The sequence below is a fragment of the Miscanthus floridulus genome, chromosome 8, assembly GCF_019320115.1.
Source record: "Miscanthus floridulus cultivar M001 chromosome 8, ASM1932011v1, whole genome shotgun sequence".
Lineage (NCBI taxonomy): Eukaryota > Viridiplantae > Streptophyta > Magnoliopsida > Poales > Poaceae > Miscanthus > Miscanthus floridulus.
The window spans coordinates 143,977,135-143,998,330 of NC_089587.1; positions in this window are offsets into that span (position 1 = coordinate 143,977,135).

Sequence of the window (21,196 nt, forward strand, 5' to 3'; positions counted from 1 at the left end):
TTTGCTCTTGAGCTACCATGATGAGAACATGTTTAGTCCGAATCTTACCCATGTACCAGGTTCAATACAGGTTCGAAAATGGACATAAGACCGACAAAATTCAGAACAACTAGAACGGTAATATATCAAACACATGCATATCTCATCCACCAGCATAGCTAAGCATCCTCCTTTGTATCTTCAGCTTTTTAGTTCAAACATGTGAACCCTTGAATATGCAAAGATCCTACCTTGTTCCACCCTTCTATCCTCTTCCTTCTCTCCTCTACAAAAAGAGCAGATAGTTTATAAAGACAAGTGCAGGGCATCATATGTATCAACAGATGTTGGCTATCATATATATCAACAGATATTGGCTATCTAATGTAACTTGCAATTCTTGTGAATGAACCCAGATGCTGACATTCAACATGTCAAGCCTGACACGAGCTACAGTTATGTTCAGAAATGTCACAAGTAACTTGTACTGTACTAAGTAGTATTTCAGAGAAAGCATATAACTGAACTACAAAATGATTTCTTCAGCTGAACTACAAAACTTTATAAGCGCTATCCAAGATGGTGATAGAATAGCGGTGTCACAATCAGACAAAGACAACGTCGCATTCCAGTTTTTTAGTCAGTCTATTGGCACGCCGAAGCCGAGAAGCCTTGCGCTGAATTGGGAAGCACTGGGATATGAACAGTTTGATTTGGACTCTCTGGATTCACCATTAACAGAGCAGGAAATATCTCTAGTCATCAAAGAAATGCCTTCCATGAAAGCATCCGGGCCGGATGGCTTCATCAGTCTCTTTTATAAAAAATGTTGGAACGTCATAAAATACGATTTCATAGAAGCAGTGCAAGCTTTTTACAACCACAGAACATCCAAGTTGCACTTACTGAATGAGGCAAACATAATCCTGCTGCGCAAGAAACAAGAAGCTTCCAGCATGGCAGACTATAGGCCAATAAGCTTGATTAACAGCGTCGTCAAAATAATAACAAAGATTCTTGCCTCCAGACTTGCACCAAAGCTGGACAACATAGTGTCAAATGCACAGAACGCTTTCATTAGGAAAAGGTGCATCCATGATAACTTCATCTATGCACAAAAGGTCATTCAAACATTACACAAGAAAAATAACCCGGCCTTTTCATCAAGCTGGACATCTCCAAGGCCTTTGATTCTATCAGTTGGCCCTATCTACTGGAAGTATTACAGGCATTAGGTTTCAGTCAAAAATGGCGGGACTGGATCTCATCGACTGCTTGTGACTTCATCGTCTAAGATTTTGATCAACGGCAGGCCAGGGAAAAACATCAAACATGCTCGTGGGTTGAGGCAGAGAGACCCACTCTCGCCGTTGCTATTCATCTTGGCAATTGACCCTCTCCTACGCATCATTGAAATGGCTGCTGAAAAGGGGTTCCTCCAGCCGGTTCTACCGAAGACAGCAAGGCTAAGATGTTCTCTGTACGCGGATGACGTGGCAATATTTTCGGCACCAACAGCTAACGATCTGTCAAGATTGAGTAGAATTTTACATACCTTCGGAGAATGCTCGGGTTTGACAATAAACATGGCCAAAACAGAAATTTTCCCAATCAGGTTGGATAAATCCACGGTGCAAACTCTTCTTCAAAATTTTCCGGGAAAGATCTGCAGCTTCCCGGGTAAATATTTGGGATTATCGCTTCACACCAGAAAATTAAGAAGAGCTGAAATTCAGCCTCTCATTGACAAGATAGGATCCCGACTACCTGGATGGCAAGGTAAATTACTATCAACGGCCGGACGAGAAACACAGGTAAAAACCGTTCTATCCTCACAGCCAATCTATCACCTTACGGCTTTCCCGGTGCAAAAATGGTTGATCAAAAGAATAGATAAAATCAGAAGGAGTTTCTTATGGCGTGGATGAAAACCCTAGTTTGGTTTTGGATAATTAATGAAACCTAGTATACTAACCCTTGTCCTTAAGTGTTGTGATTGAGATAGGGTTGTACACACCAAGTGATGGAGCTAGATGATGGTCATGGTGATGGTGGTGGCCAAACTTGAAGATCAAGTGCTCCAACTTAGAAAAAAAGAAGAGAGAAAAACAAAAACCAAGTATTGATTAAGGCAAAGGTATCAAATAGGTTTTTGTTTTGGCACTCAAGACACCATAGAGGGTGTGAGTGTGTTTATGATCGATAGTCGTACTATAAAGATGAGAAATCTTTGGCTAAACGGTTATCGAGTGCCACTAGATGACATGATTCTTACATATGCATTAGGGACCTAGTGTGCTAACAATTGATCCTTGAAAAAATGCTTTAAAAATGCTAACACACGTGCACACAAGTTCTACACATTTTGGTTAGCAACTTGAAAGCAAGGGTGAAGAGGTTAAGGAGCTAGAAAAAAGAAAAGGAGCTGCTGGTTTAGGACCGGACCCTGGCTTGGCCAGGACCAGGACCCTAGCCAGCCTGAGTCTGGTCAGTGTTGAAGCTTGTGGCCGTGGATGCGCAGTGATGACCGGACCCAGCGGCAAGGGGAGACCAGACCTGCACGCGGGAGTCCGATAATGACCTGGCGTAGGCGTGAGGTAATGTGGCGGCTTGACGTTGACCAGACCCAGGTGCAGAGTCTGGTTGTGGCGACCGGACCTGGTCCGAAGCACCTGGATGCTCTCTAGACGCCTCTAGAAGTGATCGGAGCCCAGCTTGATTCGTTACGACCGGACCCGACACCGGTGAGTCCGGTCATCTTGACTTGGTGGCGCGCGTGGTGAACAGTATGAGGACCGTACCTAGGGCTGAGTCCAGTCATCAAAACCGGACCGAGTCCGGTCATGCTTTTGGTGCTCGGGAACTCTTTGGAAATGTTCGGACTCGCACGCGAAATAACGATCGGACCCTAGGGGCTGTGAGTCCGGTCCGGAGCTGACGTTTGCGTGCGACTTAAGTGACCGTTGAGATCCGATGGCTGATGTTTGAAACATGGACACGTGGACTACCAGGAGCGACCAGACCCAGGCGACCGAACTGTGCTCGGTGAGTCTAGTCCTGTCTGCGCGAGCCCAACGACTCTCTGAGCAAAGGGGCTCTATAAATGGTTCTTGGCCGAGCTCACTCTCTTGGCACTTTGATATACTTGATATCCTTATGAGCCTAAGCAAACACCTCCCACTCATCTCCATCATTGATTCATCATCATAGTGAGATTGAGAGTGATTCTTAATAGCATTTGCTTGAGTGATTACATCTAGTGGCACTTGGTGATCATTCTGGTTGTGGATTTCTTGTTAGTCTTGGTGGTTGCCGCCACCTAGACGGCTTCGAACAGTGGATTAGCATTGGCACGAGTTGGTGATTGTTCATGGCCATCTTTCGGATGATTTGTGAGGGGTCTTGTACCTTTCCAGCGGAGAGACGAAAGGTAACTCTAATGGATTGCTCGTGTCATTGAGTTACCTCACTTGTGGGTAGGTTCTTACGGCGCCCAAGTGTTAGGGCTAGGTTTAGTGAAACACCTATTAGCCGCCGAACCACCAAGTATTAAGTCGACACAACGGAGACTAGCGTGTCAGGCAAGCACGTGAACCTCGGGAGAAAATCTTGTGTCTATTATGATTGGAATTCTCCCGATGATTGATTTGGTATTCATATTGTGATTGGTTCTTCACTCTTGCCACGGCGGTATAATCACTCAACTCACTCTGTTACATTTACTTTGATTACTTTCTTGCCTAGTCAAGCTATTTAATATAGTTAGTCTTGAGAGCTTGTTAGTTTGGTTAGTGAGGCTCTTTAGTTAGTCTTTAAGAGCTCACTAGTTTAGAGAGCAGTGACTTAGAGTTTGTGTGTGCTTAGAGATCATATCAACTAGAATTAGTAGGTATAGGTGGCTTACAACCCTTTATAGAGCTACAACAAAATTGTATTTCGCCATTTAGGTTTCTAACCCTTTGCTTTAGTGAATTTGTAGAGATTTTTATAGGCTATTCACACCCTCTAGCTATTTAGGACCTTTCAGTGGAGAAGCATCAGAAAATGTTAAGGGAGGGCATTCCCTAATAAACTGGACAACCACATGCCGCCCAAAAGGAAAGGGGGGCCTACGAGTTTTGGACCTGGAGAGATTTGCAAGGGCATTAAGGTTGAGATGGCTTTGGTTCAAACGGAAGCAAAACATAGAGTATGGAACAATCTTGACACACCGTGCGACAAAACAGACGTGGAGCTATTCAACGCGTCCACTGTGGTGGAAGTTGGTAATGGAAAATCGACATTCTTTTGGACATCAGGCTGGATTAGTGGTAAAGCAGAAAAAAATATAGCGCCAAGATTGTTTGCAAAGTGCAAAAGAAAAAAGATCAAAGTGGACAAGGCGTTGAATAACAACAAATGGATAGAACATTTACTACCGATCAGTGACGCTGATGAACTTAGAGAATATGTCGACCTTTGGGAGGCGATACATCAAATACCAATAAATAGTGAAGTCGAGGATAATATTCGATGGCGGTGGACAGCAAGTGGGGAATACACGACTAGTAGTGCCTATAATATGCAGTTCGCGGGGGCCTACAGCAAACTAAGATTAACCCCAATCTGGAAAGCACAGACTGAACCTAAGTGCAGGTTTTTTGCATGGACATTACTACCTAGGAAGATTCTAACGGCGAACAACTTAATCAAAAGGAACTGGCCAAATGATCCTTGATGTAAACTTTGTGGAACTGAGCCTGAAACGCCTCAACACCTGTGCAAGGATTGCAGATTTATAAAGGAGGCTTGGGCAATTCTTCAAAGTTGGTGCGACATCACTCATCTCAGGAATATCGATCAATCTGGCTCTGTCTATAATTACTGGAGAAAGTGTCGAGCCACCTTTGACAAGGCAACAAAGAAAATGTTTGATGGAATCATTATATATTTCTGGTGGCATATTTGGAAGGAGCATAATAGAAGAACTTTCCAACTAGAAGACAAGAAGACCAAAGAGAGGTAGCTAGTTTATGCAAGGATGATATCAACCAATACAATATGGCAATGGTTCCTAGAACGTCCTCGAGTTAGTCGACTTGGTTATCATTTTCAGTTGCTCCCTAAGGTGCCGTTGTTATTGTTAGATGTTAGCGGGTTGCGCTTCAGTCGGTTTTTATTTCGGTCAGAGTAGTTTCAGGCTTTTTATCTTATTTTGGAGGGTTCAACAGGGTCCACGTTCTTGTGATAGAGTAGCACATGAGTTGGCTAGTCTTGGTACTGTTGTGATCCGGAAGAGGAACAGTGTTGGTCTCCATTCCGACACATATTCAGTTTGTAATTGCTGAAGATTCAGCTTTGTCCGAGTAATGAAAATCCATAGTTTCCCCTAAAAAAGAATAGAACCATGGGGAGAAGAGGGGATTAAGAAATTATATGAACTCTGTTATTGTAAACAAGCACTCCTCCGTTCTTCAGATTCCTCCGATCTGAACCCAATTCAGTGCTTGTTCTCCTATTCTTCTTCTCCCTCTATACACTGGTGCTAACATTGTTGCCCTCGAGGAATTCAGCAATCCCAATCCCGGCGACGTGATCGTGATCCGTTGACGACGACGGGCTTGACTTCGCAGACAATGCTGGCGGGAGCATCACGGCCCTCCCTCTCCCACGAGCACGTCCTCCACCGCTGTTGCTGCTGGTGGCTATATTCGGCGTGCGCCTGGCACTGCTAGCGAGGACAGCACTGCCGGGGAGGGGGAGCGTGCATGGAGATATGAGGCAATGATGGGCCCAATTTATTTATGTTCTTATGGTCGGAGTGTAGCTACGTCAGTGAAATTAGAGCAAGACTAATAATATAGTCAGCTGCTGGTTGTAAAGATCTTTGCAGCCTATCTCTCAGCTCACTCATATAGTAATTAGCTCTTTACTATTAATTACATGGCCCACTTTTTTTTCTCACTGTATTTCTTGCTTCTTGTGTCTACACCGACTTCCTTTCTTCTCTACCTCAACATTAAGCATGTTTAGAGGCTATTATTAGGCTAGTCTTAGTGGGAGTTTCATGCGAAGTTTTATTTGCATTAAATAGGTTGCCACATAGATATTTTTGATGATGTGGTGGAGTATTTAAGAAGAGAGAAAAAATGAGTTCTGTTACGATTACTATCTATGAGTCATGAAATTAACTTTGAATTAAGAGTGAGTGTTTCAGTTTTATAGCCTCGGTAACAACGCGCCACCAAACTATGCCCTAGGAATGGCCCTCTTGTGCCCTTTTCTCTTCGGAGACGTGCGCGATTGGATGTTGTCCTACTGTTGGCCACTTGTCTCGTTGGAGACATGTGCGCGATTGCATCGTTGTCCTACTGTTGGCCACTTGTCTCGTTGGAGACATGTGCGCGATTGCATCGTTGTCCTACGGTTACCCAGTTTTCTGGGGACGCTACTGTACGGTGGGTGAGATGCTTTGCTGTCGATCTCTGGTTGGGATCGCTGTCCTACCTGTTGAATCGACAGCAAAGCATATGTCCTACGCTCCTACGGTTGGATCGTTGTCCTCCTCCACTAGTTTCATTCTCATGGGTCATGGCCACTCCCGCATCCTCCAATCATCTAGCTCCATATATTCAAAAAAAAAAAAAAATTCCTCTAACTCCATGCCTCGCGCCATCTCTCCCTGCTCCACTCTCCTCTCGTTCGGGCGTCTCCGTCCTACGCTCGCTGCACCCTCGCTCCGTCGCCCTCTGCGCCGGCCGCGAGTAGTGCGCCGCACACGCTCGCCTCGCTGGACGCGAGGTCGCTATGTCGTCCTCTGCGATGGCCACAAGCGCTCGCTGCGCTGCTGGCCTGCATAGCCCTTTGCGTCGGTCGCGACTCGCGAGAGTGCCGCGCTTGGGCCTGCACCGGCCGCGCATGCTCGCTGTGCGTTGGGCCCGTGTGGCCGTGTCACCCCTCCGCGATTGACAGCAGCACCCGGACCGGAGAAAGAGAATAGCGTCCTTGACGGCGTCGAATAAGGAGTAGCGTTCCGATGCCCAGCGCGACTGCGTCGCCGCCAGCATGACCATGGCGTACACCTTGCGGAGGAGCACGAGCATCTGGAGGTGGAGGAGGCCGGCACGAGATGCGCGCCACGAGGCACAGAACGAACAGTGCGGTGCCGAGGACGACCATGAGCACCATGGTGGTCACCATGAGCCTTTCGGTGTTGTGCATGGTCGCCGGACGCCGTCATGTTGGTCGCATCCGGCGGGACTGACGAAGCATACGTACGAGCCAAAAATGGCAAAGTGTTGGTTGCGTTTTTGCTTGGAAAGCATATCAAACGTTGGATATAGAATGGACGTGGTAGCACTAGCAGATGATGGCAATGTGACTTTCAAGAGCCAAGTTACCCAATCTGTGTCCTCTCCTCTCGTTCGGTCATGGGCTCCTTGCCAGCGGCTGCTTCGGCAGCTCCACAGCCAGCGGCGATGCCACGGCCTTCTCCACATCGCTTCTCACACGCTCCCCTCCCTTCTCTAGCTACTCTACGATTGCTCGCCCGCGGCTGCTACAACAACTCTATGCACGCAACCCCGTGCCTCCATAGCCGGATCCATCCGTCCTCCGACTGGATCTGCGCAGAGCATTGAGCGTGAAGCCTTGGAGGCCAAGGGCGGCAGCAGCATGGTGGATGGCCGTGGGGTATGGCTATGTTGGATGACCGTCCTCCGCGTGGAGGGCAGCCGGTGGCAGCGGGACTGTCGGCCCCACGTCTCTCCCCGGGCGACAACTACTCAACGACGCGTGGAGGGTAGCCGGTGGAAGAGACTGGAAGTAATCTTTTCCAAATGGACGGCACGGCACGGCACGGGCACGGCATCGGCACGGCACTATGCGCCGTGCCGTGCCTGTTAGTGCCACCGTGCCTAAGTGGCAGCCTAGGCACGACACTATGGAGGGGAAACCGTGCCGTGCCGTGCCAGCAGGCACGGTGGCACGCCAGTGCCCGTGCCGGTCCAGGCACTAACACATTTTTGACCCAAGTTTATCAGCACAAGTGCACAACTCAACTAGTCAGCAAAATACAGCAAACACACAGAGTTAAGAAAATAGGAATATATTTGGAGCATGTGCAATGGCTGCCTCATTAAAAACCTGCTAGGTAAAACTCACCCGTGTGAAAAACCCTAGTGAGGAAAAGAGTACAGCCTAGCTCCATTAAAGTTCAATGTTCTTACATCATTGTCCAAGTCCAAGTTCTCATATTACAAAGCCAAGTTCAAGCTAAATGTAAAGACTAAACTAATAAAGATATGCTTCAAGCTTCAAGTTCAAGCTCCCAGCTGGCCAGCTGCAAAAGAAGAACAGAGTTAGCATTAGGAGCACTAATCAGTTAGCAAAAGAAGAAGAGGAAGTTAGGGTTGTGATTTACCTTGGCAGCCGGGGCACTAATCAAGATAAAGCTCTTCAAATGTTTCCTCCAGCTCCGGGTCCTCCACATTGTGCTGCAGCCTTGCCTCCGCCAACTCCCAGTCCTTGACGCAGGTGAGCCACTCCACCGTCTCCGGCTTCAGCCTCCTCCGCCGCTCCTCGATGATCCTACCAGTCATACTAAACGTAGATTCTAAAGATATGGTAGACACAGGAATAGTTCAAACATCTTTAGCCATGATGAACAGCACTGGATATGTCAGTTTGTACTCATGTCCACCATTTCAAGATGTCAAATGAATCATCCAACTAGCTAACAGTGTCACAATCCAAGTATGAGACAAGTTCAGAAGCATTAGAAGCTGTAGAAGTAGCAGCATGCAGCAAAGCAGTAGCAGATGTATCTCTAGACAGATTAAGAGAGGAATGCAGCAGTGAAGTACCCTCACCAGAAGGACTAGGTGTATCATCATCATAAATTTCATCCCAAGCAGACCTTTTCTTACCAGACAGGCTTTGAGGGATAGTCCTCCTCAACCTAACAGCTCCATATTTCTCCTCATACTTATTGAAAACATCAGTAAGCCTAGCTCTAGTGCCAACCTGGTAAGCACTGTAATCTGTACTAGGTAAGGTTCATCAACTTCCTCAGCACTTTTGCAAAACCCTTCATTTTAGCTCTAGGGTCCAAGATGAATGCAAAAGAATAGAGTAAAGGTATGTCCCTCCAATATTTATTATATTTGTCTATCATAGGTTGAATCATATTTCTCAGGTGAATGTCATTACTATAATTGTTCAGGTGTATAGCAATCTTAACCAGATAATGAAGCATAAGTGGAGATGTAGGATAGTAAACACCAGACAATGCAACAGTAGCATCATAGAATAGTTCAAGAAACATAAATACTTTTTCAGCAACAGCCCAATGTTCTTCAGTTAGAAGCAACTCACTATTCTCACCTCTAGGATAATTGGCATGTATGAAAGTAGTGAAAGGATCTTTGTGAGGAAGCAAAGTCTTAAGCATTAGATATGTAGAGTTCCACCTTACATCCATGTCCAACTGAAACTTTCTAGGCCTAACACCCGCTGCAATGCAAAGTCTTTTGTATGCTGCAATCCTCTGATTAGATGAGTTTAAAAATGATATTGCAGTTCTAAAAACTTCAATCAAAGGTTTAAGATAATTAAGTGCCTCCTTGACAATCAGGTTGATTATATGGCATGCACAACGCTGATACAAGAACATAGTACTAACAGCAGATTCAGGTTCAGGATGTCTTGGATCCTCTACAGGTAGCTCAAGACCAAGATATTTAGACAAAACAGGTCTAAGTTTCTGCATGGCAGAAACATTAGATGAAGCATTATCCAAAGTAACAGCAAACACTTTTTCAGCAACACCATAATCACCAAGAACAGATGCAACTCTATCAGCAATGTTCTGCCCATTATGGGAACAATCAATAAGCACAAGACCAAGCACCCTCTTCTCTAGTTGCCAATCAGGGTTTATGTAATGAGCAACAACACTAAGGTAGTCCTCTTTGGCTTTGCCAGACCATATATCAGAGGTTAGGCACACACAATTAACAGAATCAGAAGCAAGTAGCTCAACAAGCTTAGCCTTTCTATCAGAAAACATTTTGGCTAAGTCTCTAGTGGTGGTTTGTGTAGAGACAGCCTGAAAACTTAGGATTATGAGCATTACACATGTATTCCTCAAATGCAGCAGATTCACCAAAGCTTATAGGAACATCTACCCTAGCAAGCAATCGACAAAGTTCAGTACGAGCACGCATAGGACAGTAATCCCAATTACGCATAGAACCATCAGGATTAAAAGAGATCTGAGACTGACTAAAGCTCCTAGTTTTCTCTCGCCTAACAGCACATTTATCCCTAGTGACGACGGAGGTGGCCAGTGCCAATTGCAGATCTACCAGAATACTGCTTTTTGCAATGGATGCAGACAGCGCCATACCTGACCTTCTTACCTTTGGGACCCATCTTGAACAACTTCTTGAAGTCAAGCCACACATCAGAGGTACAGGGACGTGATACCTGGTCGTCGACGTTCTCATCTTGTTCGCCGCCTTGGTCCTCTGTTCCATCACCACCTTCAATGTCGATCGGATCATCGGCTCCACCTCCAGATCCACGGCCGAAGAGCTCTTCTACCTCCTCGTCGCCCATGTCGTCGTCTTCGTCTTCTCCAGGGAGCTCGCTGCAACCTCTCGGACTCCTCATGGTACGCAGACAAGGCAGCCTCGACTGTCTCTTCAGAGGGGGGCCGGGGAGGCATCGCCACTGGGCTCAAACGGCTGCACAAGTGCACATGAGCAAGAAGAAGTAGATCATTAGATCAAGATTCAAGAACAAGAACAAGAAGACGGTCAAGATCAAGAACTAAAGAAAGAACAATAACGGTTAGGGTTAGGGTTTACTGCGGATTCTTACCTCAACGACGCCGGCGACGTAGACGGAGCTCGGAGCAGCTGCGAATCAGCGGATCTGAAGAAAGAAGAAGAAAAAGATCAGGAAGAGAAAGCATCTTCCGTGCCAGAGCTACCGGAGGGCGAGAAGAAGAAGATGAGTGCTCTTACCTGCATCTTCGGAGCCCCGGAGCTGCCGTAGGACGAGAAGAAGAGGTGGGGACGGCGGCGGGTCGCCGTCGCCCGTCGGAGTCGTCCTGCGCCGTCGAAATCGGAGAGGAGAGCCAGAGAGAGCGAGAGGAGAGCGCGGCGGGGGAGGGCGAGAATGATTTAGGGTTTGGGGTGCGAGGGGGAGCCGGCCGACGACGCTGCTTATATACACCCCCACCCCAACGGCGGAATCCAATGGCTAGAATCGCAGGGGTCGGGGGATCCAACGGCCATGATGGCTCGAAGCCGTGCCGATGCCGAGCCAGGCCTTTTTTCGTGTCGTGCCTCGTGCTGGCCCATGGGCCGAATGTGCGGCCCAGGCACGGGCACAGCTGCGGGCCAGTGCCAGGCACAGGCACGATGCCTAACGGGCCAGGGCCGGGCTAGTGCCGTGCTTTTTACACTACTAGAGAAACGGGTTTTAGTCCCGGTTGGGAAGGCCCTTTAGTCCCAGTTTTTCCCAACCGGGACTAAATTCCCGGGACTAAAGGTCCACACCTTTAGTCCCGAGTCTAGGAATCGGGACTAAAGGTCACCCACGGAAGAAAAAAATAAAGAAAATCATCGAGGCCTCGCTTGCTCTACGTGAGATTCGAACCCAACACCTCTCTCCTCACGCGTAGGTACATTACCAACTCAACTGCACACCACTTGTGACAGAGTCATGTGCGCTCTCCTTTTGAATAAACTCATGGGAGACCTTTAGTCCCGGTTGAAGACACGAACCGGGACTAAAAGGTCACCCTTTAGTCCCGGTTGGTGTTACCAACCGAGACTAAAAGTTAGTGAACTTTTACTCCGGGTTGGTGACACCAACCGGGACTAAAGATGACTTTTAGTCCCAGTTGGTATTACGAACTAGGACTAAAAGTCCTTTAGTCCCAAACGCAAAAAATATCGAGACTAAAGGCTAAAATCGAAGTGGGTGAAAGGTCTGTTTTCTAGTAGTGTTAGGGCGTGCCCGTGTCGCCCCATCGGGCCTGGCCCATTTGAAAAACTACAACCGGAAGGTGTCGTAACTCGTAAGATGCTAGTCGTGCTTTCACACTGTCCCGTGCCTACGAGCACACCATTGACGCCGTGCACGAGTGCTGGGTCGGCCTGTTGGCACGCAACAGTTCCCCTGCCCATCCATGTAAGCCTGCTTGCCACCTGCTACATGCTCGATAAAATAACTGCTTATATATGCAGATCCTTTCGCTTGATGTTCTAACACAAAAAAAATAGACTAACAGAGACAAAGGCACGTCCTCAGCCTTCTTGTATAGCGAGCTTATTCAGTGTCTTGGTTGACTTTTGTTTTTATTGTGTTAGCTTCATTTGCTTATCAGCTGAAAAACTCGGCCCCTATAACAGTGTACTGAACAACCCGTGACATGCAAATACTTAGTCAATTTTGTTAAGTGTATAAAGGTCCATCTAAAATCAAAGCAAGAGTTACATTACAAGTTTCTGATGCTTTGTTCGTGCTACAAATGCACATCTCCACAAGTATTCTTCGCTTGGTCTAAGAACTCTTGTCGTCGGCATGTGTGAACTGAGTCGATCTGTTTGAGGAGTGCCAATTAGCTTATGAGAATGCCAGCACAGCAGTACTTGGAAGAGGAAACTTACTCCAATCTGTTGCTACAAACATACTAGAGCACAATGTCCACATATTGGGGGCCACTGGGATTGAAGATAAGCATCAAGGTGGTCAATGAAGGGCGGGGCTTCTTTCCAGGAAACTGATTCGCAGTCTAGCAGATTTTGAGGTGAGCTTGTATGTTCTTTTGCTTTCAATTGCCCCTTGTTTCTTATTGTTCTTTTTAGATCTGGTATATGTGGTGTCTGGTGGTGTGTGTTTTGCCTGTAGGCCTTCCCATGCTTCCTATATGAAACTGTGCTAGCTTTGGATTCTTTTTTTGCTCATAATATTGCTGATTTATTCCTGTACCTTACATGGTCGGTGGATGCGTGATCTCTCGTGGTTTTGAATTCCTGTGTATGCACACATCAAGATAGTTAACTAGGATTTGCTGCTAATTCCTTCGCTGCAGTGGTGCGTTGATATGAGCTTTGCCACTGACTGACTGACCCATCGAGTACTTGCTGCATTGTGAATCTGAAGAGAAGTTTAAGACTGCTACACCAGTCCATCAGGTGGTTCAATTCATGCCCATTTATATTCATGCAATCATGCCTCCCTCTCAGACATTTTTTTTCTCCATCCATTGTCACAGCCCTTTATTTTCCTGCCATTATATATTCTGAAGAAATTGATTGGTTAAAAAGGGATCACAACATTGGTGTTCACTGGCAATTGGCTGATCAGACGGAGAGGCAAGTGCTCATTGTTGAGGGTGGAGGTAAGACCTTGATTTCCTTGTAGGCTAATTCTATAAAAAAAAAGTTTGCTTGGATATGTTCTTTTTTTTGTTTCTTTTGTCTGCATATTCAATCCGTTCCATGTATTAGAATGTAGAGCGCCAATAAATTTTATGGCAGTGATTTGGTTATAATGGAGGTAATTCTACACAGAAGTTGTTATGGTGTTGCTAGGATGGAGAGGAGAGAGCCGAGGGGTGCGACGGCGGCTTACGCGCTACAGTACCCGCGGCGCTACAGTACCGCGGGGTACTGTTCACATCGGCGGCGGCTAGGGCTGCAAGGGCGCTGGGGGAGGCCACTCCCCTCGCCTCTCTCCTCTCAATCCTAGCAGCAACATAACAATCTGGTATCAGAGATCTCTGGTTCGATCATGTCCACCCGCTGCCACCGGCGTCTTCGTCAGGTACCACTGCACCGCTGTCCGCGGTCTCCACGTCGGCCAGGGTGCCGCAATCCTCGTTGCAGATGACCGCGGGTGCGTCGTCCTCCGCCGTGGGCGTCATGACGAACGAGCAGTTGACGGCGGCTGTCCTTGACCTCGGCAAGATGGTGGCCGGGATTCATGGGTTCCTCCCCCAGCGCCCTTGCAGCCCTAGCCGCCGCCGATGTAAACAGTACCCGTGGGACTGTAGCGCCGCGGGTACTGTAGCGCGGCAGCCGCCGTCGCACCCCTCGGCTCTCTCCTCTCCATCCTAGCAACACCATAACAGAAGTTTTGTATTTATTGTACAAGGAAGTCCGTATAATTGTTGCGCTCCACATTTTCTGAGCCATATTACACAAAAAGAGTACTTTTTAATTTTCTATTATTTCTATTTTCACTAATTCAATAATCTAGGATTAGCTATGCCATGTAGTGAAATAATTACAGATTCTGGCTAGAAACATGTTAAACCATTTCAGGTAGTTTTGTTTTTTAATATTTCCCCATCCAGATACCTAGCCAGCGTTTGTTGTTACTGTTCCAAAAATACGTTCTGCATTACATCATGATCAACTTGCAATTTAGCACCATGGCGTTGTACCTGATATCAGCTTGAATTGCCATGTGCAAATTACAGAGCATCACAGAGGGAACATGTGAAAATTATAGTGACTGAATATGCAACTCAGCATTCCTCCTTCCAGTGCTCTTTACTTTTGAGGTCGTATCTACATACATTCGAGCACTCACATGGATGTGCAAAATGTTCTCTGATAACTGACCATATTGTGCAGCCTTATGCAGCATGTATATTTCTCTTAAAATAAGGATGTACGTCCAATAATAAATATGTAATTGTGATCTTTAGGATGCTTCTTACCAATACTTTGTAAGTCAGGCATGGACTGTATGGTACAATTTTGCAATTAGCCTGGTACCACATTGACCAGATATGTTATTCTTAGATATTTATTAAGGTGCTACATATTTTTCCCATCAAATTATCTATTTTATTTTCTCATCTGTCGTTTCTTGTGTCAACTAAATAGTTTACTGCAGCATTTCTTGAAAATGAAGTTTTTTTAATGTACCTATAGAGTTATTCAACAATAAATTTATAGCTATACATACAAACAGATCTAAAAAATAAAGGGCAGTTCTGCTGAATAAGAGCAGTAGCCAGTAGAACTACACAGATTTGCTTTCTATTTTGTTCCCCCAAAATGGGTGTTAATGGTTATACTGATAGATCTGTTTCTCACTGATCCTTGCTAACACTACTACAAACCCTTGCTGCTAGATAGACTTGCACTAACATGGTATATGAACCGGCTTCAGTTATTTACTGTCTTATTGCAGGTTCAGGTTCCTAGGCTGCTGAAGAATGGTGAGGGGTTCGAGTAATTTCCGATATAGCATTTTGGTATGCTTTTGTGACTCTTCTGCTTGCTCATTTGCACATTCTTTCCTCTGTCATTAGGTTCAAGAAACTGGATTGTTTCTTTTGACCTCTGCCTTATGCTCTTACCGGAAATTCTCCTATCTTCAGTTTAGCTATCTTGCTGACCCATACAGACTATATTTGTCATCTTATTTTCTTAAAAACGATCAATTTTGACTCTTCACTATGACCTCTCATATGAAGTTTTATCTAGCCACAAGTTTATAGCTCTGCATATAAGTAAATCAAATTGTACAGCTTGTCTCCTGGTAATGTTTCAGCTGCCACAATTGCTCAATGTTTATGTTTATTTCAGCATACATGAGTAAGCTTATGCGGACTCATCTTTTCCCCTGAAATTTAGACTTCCTTGTTGACTATGGTAAACACTTATGCTAATCTGTAATAACAAATTGCGATGGATGTTTTTTTGCTTGCTGCAAATGTTTTAGGTTGAAAAAATGAAGAAAAAACAAAAAAGATCTGGCAATTTTTTTAGCAAAAAAAAAAAGATGTGCGTATGAATATCTATGATGTTTTACTGTTAACTTTGTCTTTGCTATGATGCTTAGTTATTATTTTTTTGTCATTGCTACGTGCAATATAATGGTTATATGAGGCTGCCTGCATAGGCAATCATCATTCATCATTGATGATTTACAATTTAGTTACATTGCGTGTTGTCATACTATAACTATCTAGTTGGATGAAATGCATGAAACCAAATTTACGCACCGATCCACAATACAATGTTTTTCTGTTACCATTTAATCCTAAAAATAACTGTACTTCCTTTTTGTCTTTCATCATAATTTCATCGCCATCATATAGATCAGATGTATGCATTTAATAAACATCTTAACATTTTCTTCCATGGTGATGTGGGATTGGAGTTTCAGTTTACCTAAAAATAATTGTTTCATTATTTTCTATCTATTTTGCTTACGAGTGATTAGCATGGCTGCATGTGATCACTAATACCTTTACATATCTGGTTCATGTTTTGCATAAATATTGACTTATATTGTCTTAGAAATTCTTATGAGATGAACATTTCATGTCTTAGAAAACTATTTGCACAAACAGTTTACCGCAATAAGAAGCCTGGTTAGTGTGTCCCTTTAACCCATTCTTTGAAAGGTACAACATTAAGGAAAAATGAATTTGAATTAAGGGGTTATCTAACTTCTCCCTATTATAGTCATGTCATCAACTTGTGGTTAATCAAATTCCGTACTCTTACATGATTTTTTGTCCAATATGATGTGCGATTGCATTCAAGATTTAGATTATGCTCATTTTTATTCAGTTTAGTTTCTAAGGATTTTGAAGTACCTGCTGCTGTTTTCAGCATTCTAATACTGCCATCCATTTTCCCTATGGTTTTAACACTTCACACTTTACTAACAGGAATACCTAAAAAGAACTCCTTACACCCGAAGCTTCAAATCTATGAGTGGTGAGCCAACATTGTGGAATCTAATCAACCCATGATCGCTTATTGTGTTGCTGGTTGTATTAGATTGTCTTTTATCCTACATGATATGACATCTCAGTTCTTCGATAAAACTTCCTTGTTTAATGATATTACAGTTCAGGTTATGTTGTGGAGAATTATAGACCATTTATATTTTAAGCCTATTGGTACCAATTCATATTATAGATTACCAGCATAATGCTTTGTGACCTTGTCAATCTAGACCCCATGTCAGCTCTCTTAGGAACTATGTTATACAATCTTAATGTCGGCTATCTTAGAACCTATGTTAATAATGTGTCTTAAGTTTGTAATCTCAAACATCTCAGCTCTGCTATGAACCTTTATATCATTTATCTTAAGTTTGCAATCTTTAAACATCTAGGTTTTGCTTTGTGTCGTTATCCATAACTAATTGTGCTTGTGCTAAGAACTCCTGTTTCTGTTTATCTGTCGCCACTTTCTTAAGTTCGTATTGTGGTGTGGAACCTTACTTCCTATATAACTCTCTGCACACTTGGTGGAAGTGCTTTTATTTTCTTGGCTATGGCTGTATCATCAAAATCTGCTCACGCTGGTCGTGGCAGAGATCTTTATCTCTCTTATTTGTTTGCAATGAGTAACAGAAATTGGCATATACTCAGCTGGAATATTCGAGGGATAAATGCCACAGCCAAATGGGAGGCCGTTCATGATAAAATAGAAGAAAGCGCCTGTGCTATTTTTTGCCTCCAGGAAACGAAACGAGAGCATTTTGATATGGCTTACATAAGAAACTTTGCTCCCAAACGCTTTGATCACTTTGATTACTCTCCATCTGTGGGAACCTCGGGAGGTATCCTTGTGGTTTGGAATGGCTCTTGTTTTTCTGGCATTGTGGTGGACAAGCAGATGTTTGGAATCACATTGGCTTTCACCTCCGAACTCCGAAACTGAGGAAGCAACGCAGTGCAAGACCGTTCCACCGAGCGTCCCATCTTCGGAGCCGCTGATGCCTACTGTGATTCTTTCTTGCCGAAATGAACTGCAGGCTCCCCCCGTCAACGACCACGACAACGCGACAAAGCAGCGATCTCACAACCTCGCTGCTGAACGTCGCTTCCGCGTGGGACGAGTCTACTATAGGCGGCCTGCTGTCCACACCCCACAGTGCAAACAGGCGCAACCTGCGCAACCGGCGGGACGCACCCAGGTGCTGCGGTTCCGCCCCGGGCTCGTCTACTCCAGACGCTGCGCACGCGAAACGGTCGCCAACTGCCCGCGCCGTCGTCGTGTTACAGATGGACTCCAGCAGCACCAACCAGGCCACAACAGCATCTGCCACACCGGCACTCCAGAGGTACTGGAGATCGCTGGACAGAACTCAATGACCGCCGCAGCGGGGGTGTCGCAGTTCCTAGAGGGGATCTCAATACCTTTGCCCCAACCCATCTTGCAGGGTCCCGTGCGCCAGCCCAACCCTCCACAGCGACGCAACAGGGGAACGGTCCCGGTGCGCAGGAGTGTGCGCATTGCGGCTAAGAACTGGCCGAGGGGGGACACTCAGGCGAAGGCCAGGCAGGTCCTGATGAAAAAGCTTGGCATCCTCGACGTCCAAGGTCTCAGCCACGACGAGGCGATGCTGCGCTACTTCAACCTGTTCAAGGGGCCGCTCACCGACGACGCTGCCAAGGCGCTGACGGCCTTGTGTGGCCTCGACGCGGCGACACCGCTCACCGCCACGATCGCCTAGATAGCTGCTGAAGCTTAGGGGTAGATCTTTTGGATTATGTTAATAATCTTTCAACGCTACGGATGCTCGTGGAGCTCCAAATCTTTTGTGTCTGTCCAACAATGGTGCTTGGACGGGGCGACAGCCAGAGGCCTACAGTCGCCTCCCCAACACAATGCTTGCACCCTGCACCTCGTTGTTAGCTGTAGCATAAACTCTGTGACCAGCAATCTTTTGCTTTCTAGCGCTCTGCCAACAGCCAATGGCTTTCAGATGTACCGGCAACACCAGTTTGCAGCTCTAATGAACGCATGCCTCAGTGTCATTACCTTGCTGATTATTGCCTGTATCACACCCAAAGAGGGCGTCCCGCTTGCCTCCCTCCTCAGTTCATTGTTAAAAAGGGCGCTTTTGGTTTTCTTATGGCACAGTTGAATTGCCAGATACTGAACTGGAACGTCAGGGGATTGAATGACGGAGCACGACAAGACTCCGTATACGAGTTAGTGAGAACCACAGCGGCCACCATCGTATGTCTACAGGAAACAAAGATGCAAGTGATGGATCATAGTGTGGTGAGCCGAACGGTCGGAACGAAATTTGTAAACTCCTATACTGTGCTACCGGCGGATCATACGCGAGGAGGCATCCTCCTTGCGGTGAATGAAGACTATTTCGACCTCTTCGACATTCTACTAACCTTGAACGCCATAACCGCGCAGATCATTATGAGGGCCGATGGAACAAGATGGCAGATTATGGTGGTATACGGCCCGCAGGGAGAGGCAGCCAAACTTCAGTTCCTCCATGAATTGAAGAACATTCCCCCGCCGGAACACAATAGATGGCACATCCTGGGAGATTTCAATCTCATCTACCAGGCGGAAGACAAGAACAACTCCAACCTGAACCAGTGCCTCATGAGGGCATTTAGAGCGGCGATCGATCATTTGAGGCTCAAAGAAATTAAGCTAAATGGACGCCGTTTCACCTGAAGCAATCAACAGGACAACCCGACACTCACTAGAATTGACAGACTACTATGCACCCCCGAATGGGACCTGCTCTTCCCCGCGTGTTTCTTACACTCCCTCCCATCGCTTATGTCGGACCATACCCCGCTGCTACTTCAGGGAGAGCTTAACCACCATCAGAGCACGTCTTTCCGCTTTGAGAATTATTGGACAAAGATGGAAGGCTTTCATGATCTTGTCCATAATTCTTGGAATAGGACGGTCGCCTCGGCTATTCCTATCAAGCGATTGCACATCAAAATGGCGCGTCTGGCAAAAGCGCTCAAGCGCTGGAAGAAAGACAAGATAGGGGATACAAGGATACAGCTCACCATAGTAAAAGAAGTATTGTTACAATTAGAAGCAGCCCAAGAGCATAGGTTGCTCACTGCCATGGAGCTTCACCTATGTCGCCGCCTCAAATCCCGTGGCATTGGCCTCGCCGCTATTGAAAAATCAAGAATCAGACAGAGATCGAGGCTAACTTACATCCGATGTGGAGATGCTAACACTAAATTTTTCCACAATAGAGCCAATGCACGACGGAGAAAGAACTACATACATTGTCTACATACGGAGGGGGGAATCGCTGATGGCGCAGCAAGACAAAGAAAAGGTGATACAAGATTATTTTACAAACCACATCGGCTCCGTGGTCCCGAGAGCTGCCACCATAAACTGGCAATCCCTTGGCTACAATCAACATGAGCTCTCCGATCTGGAGGTGCCTTTCTCACAGGAAGAGATAAAAAACACTATATATTCAATGCCTTCCGACAAAGCGCCAGGACCGGATGGCTTCACGGGTGCCTTCTTCAAAGCTTGCTGGGAAACCATTAAAGAAGATGTTATGGCGGCAATGAACAGTTTATTCAATTTGAATGCACAGGGCTTCGAGCGGCTAAACTCGGCATCCATTATCCTTCTACCCAAAAAAACCGATGCGACAAGAGTTACTGATTTTAGACCCATCAGCTTAGTCCATGCCATTGCAAAGATCTTCTCCAAAGTGTTAGCTAACAGACTTGCCCCTCGACTCAACTCCCTTGTTTCGAACTGCCAGAGCGCTTTTATAAAAAACAGAAGCATCCATGATAATTTTCTGTACGTCCTAGGGCGCGGTAAAAAGACTACACAAGCATAAGCTTCCGGCTTTGTTCATGAAGCTAGACATCCACAAAGCCTTTGACACGGTATATTAGGGGGTACTTGCTCGAGACTCTTCAGGCTCTGGGCTTCGGACAGCGATGGCGTGAGTGGATCTCCATCCTCCTACGTACATCCACTTCGACGCCCATCCTGAACGGCCGACTGGGGGCCACTTTTAGCCATGCTAGAGGCGTCCGCCAAGGGGATCCGCTTTCCCCCATGCTATTCATCCTAGCCATGGACCCGCTTCAACGGTTACTTGACCTGGCAACCCAACAGGGGATACTCACCCCATTACCAATCACGGCGGCAAAATGGAGAACCTCAATGTATGCAGATGATGCGGCCATTTTCGTCAACCCCACAAAAGACGATGTGGACGCCGTCAAAATCATCCTGCAGGCTTTTGGCAAATTCTCCGGACTTCATATTAACCTACAAAAGAGCTCAGTACATCCAATTGGTTGTGCAAACGTTGACCTAGACCAAGTCCTGGCACCTTTCACCGGTACTAGAGGGGGCTTCCCATGCAAATACTTGGGCCTTCAACTACACATTAGAACACTACAAAGGATCCACGTGCA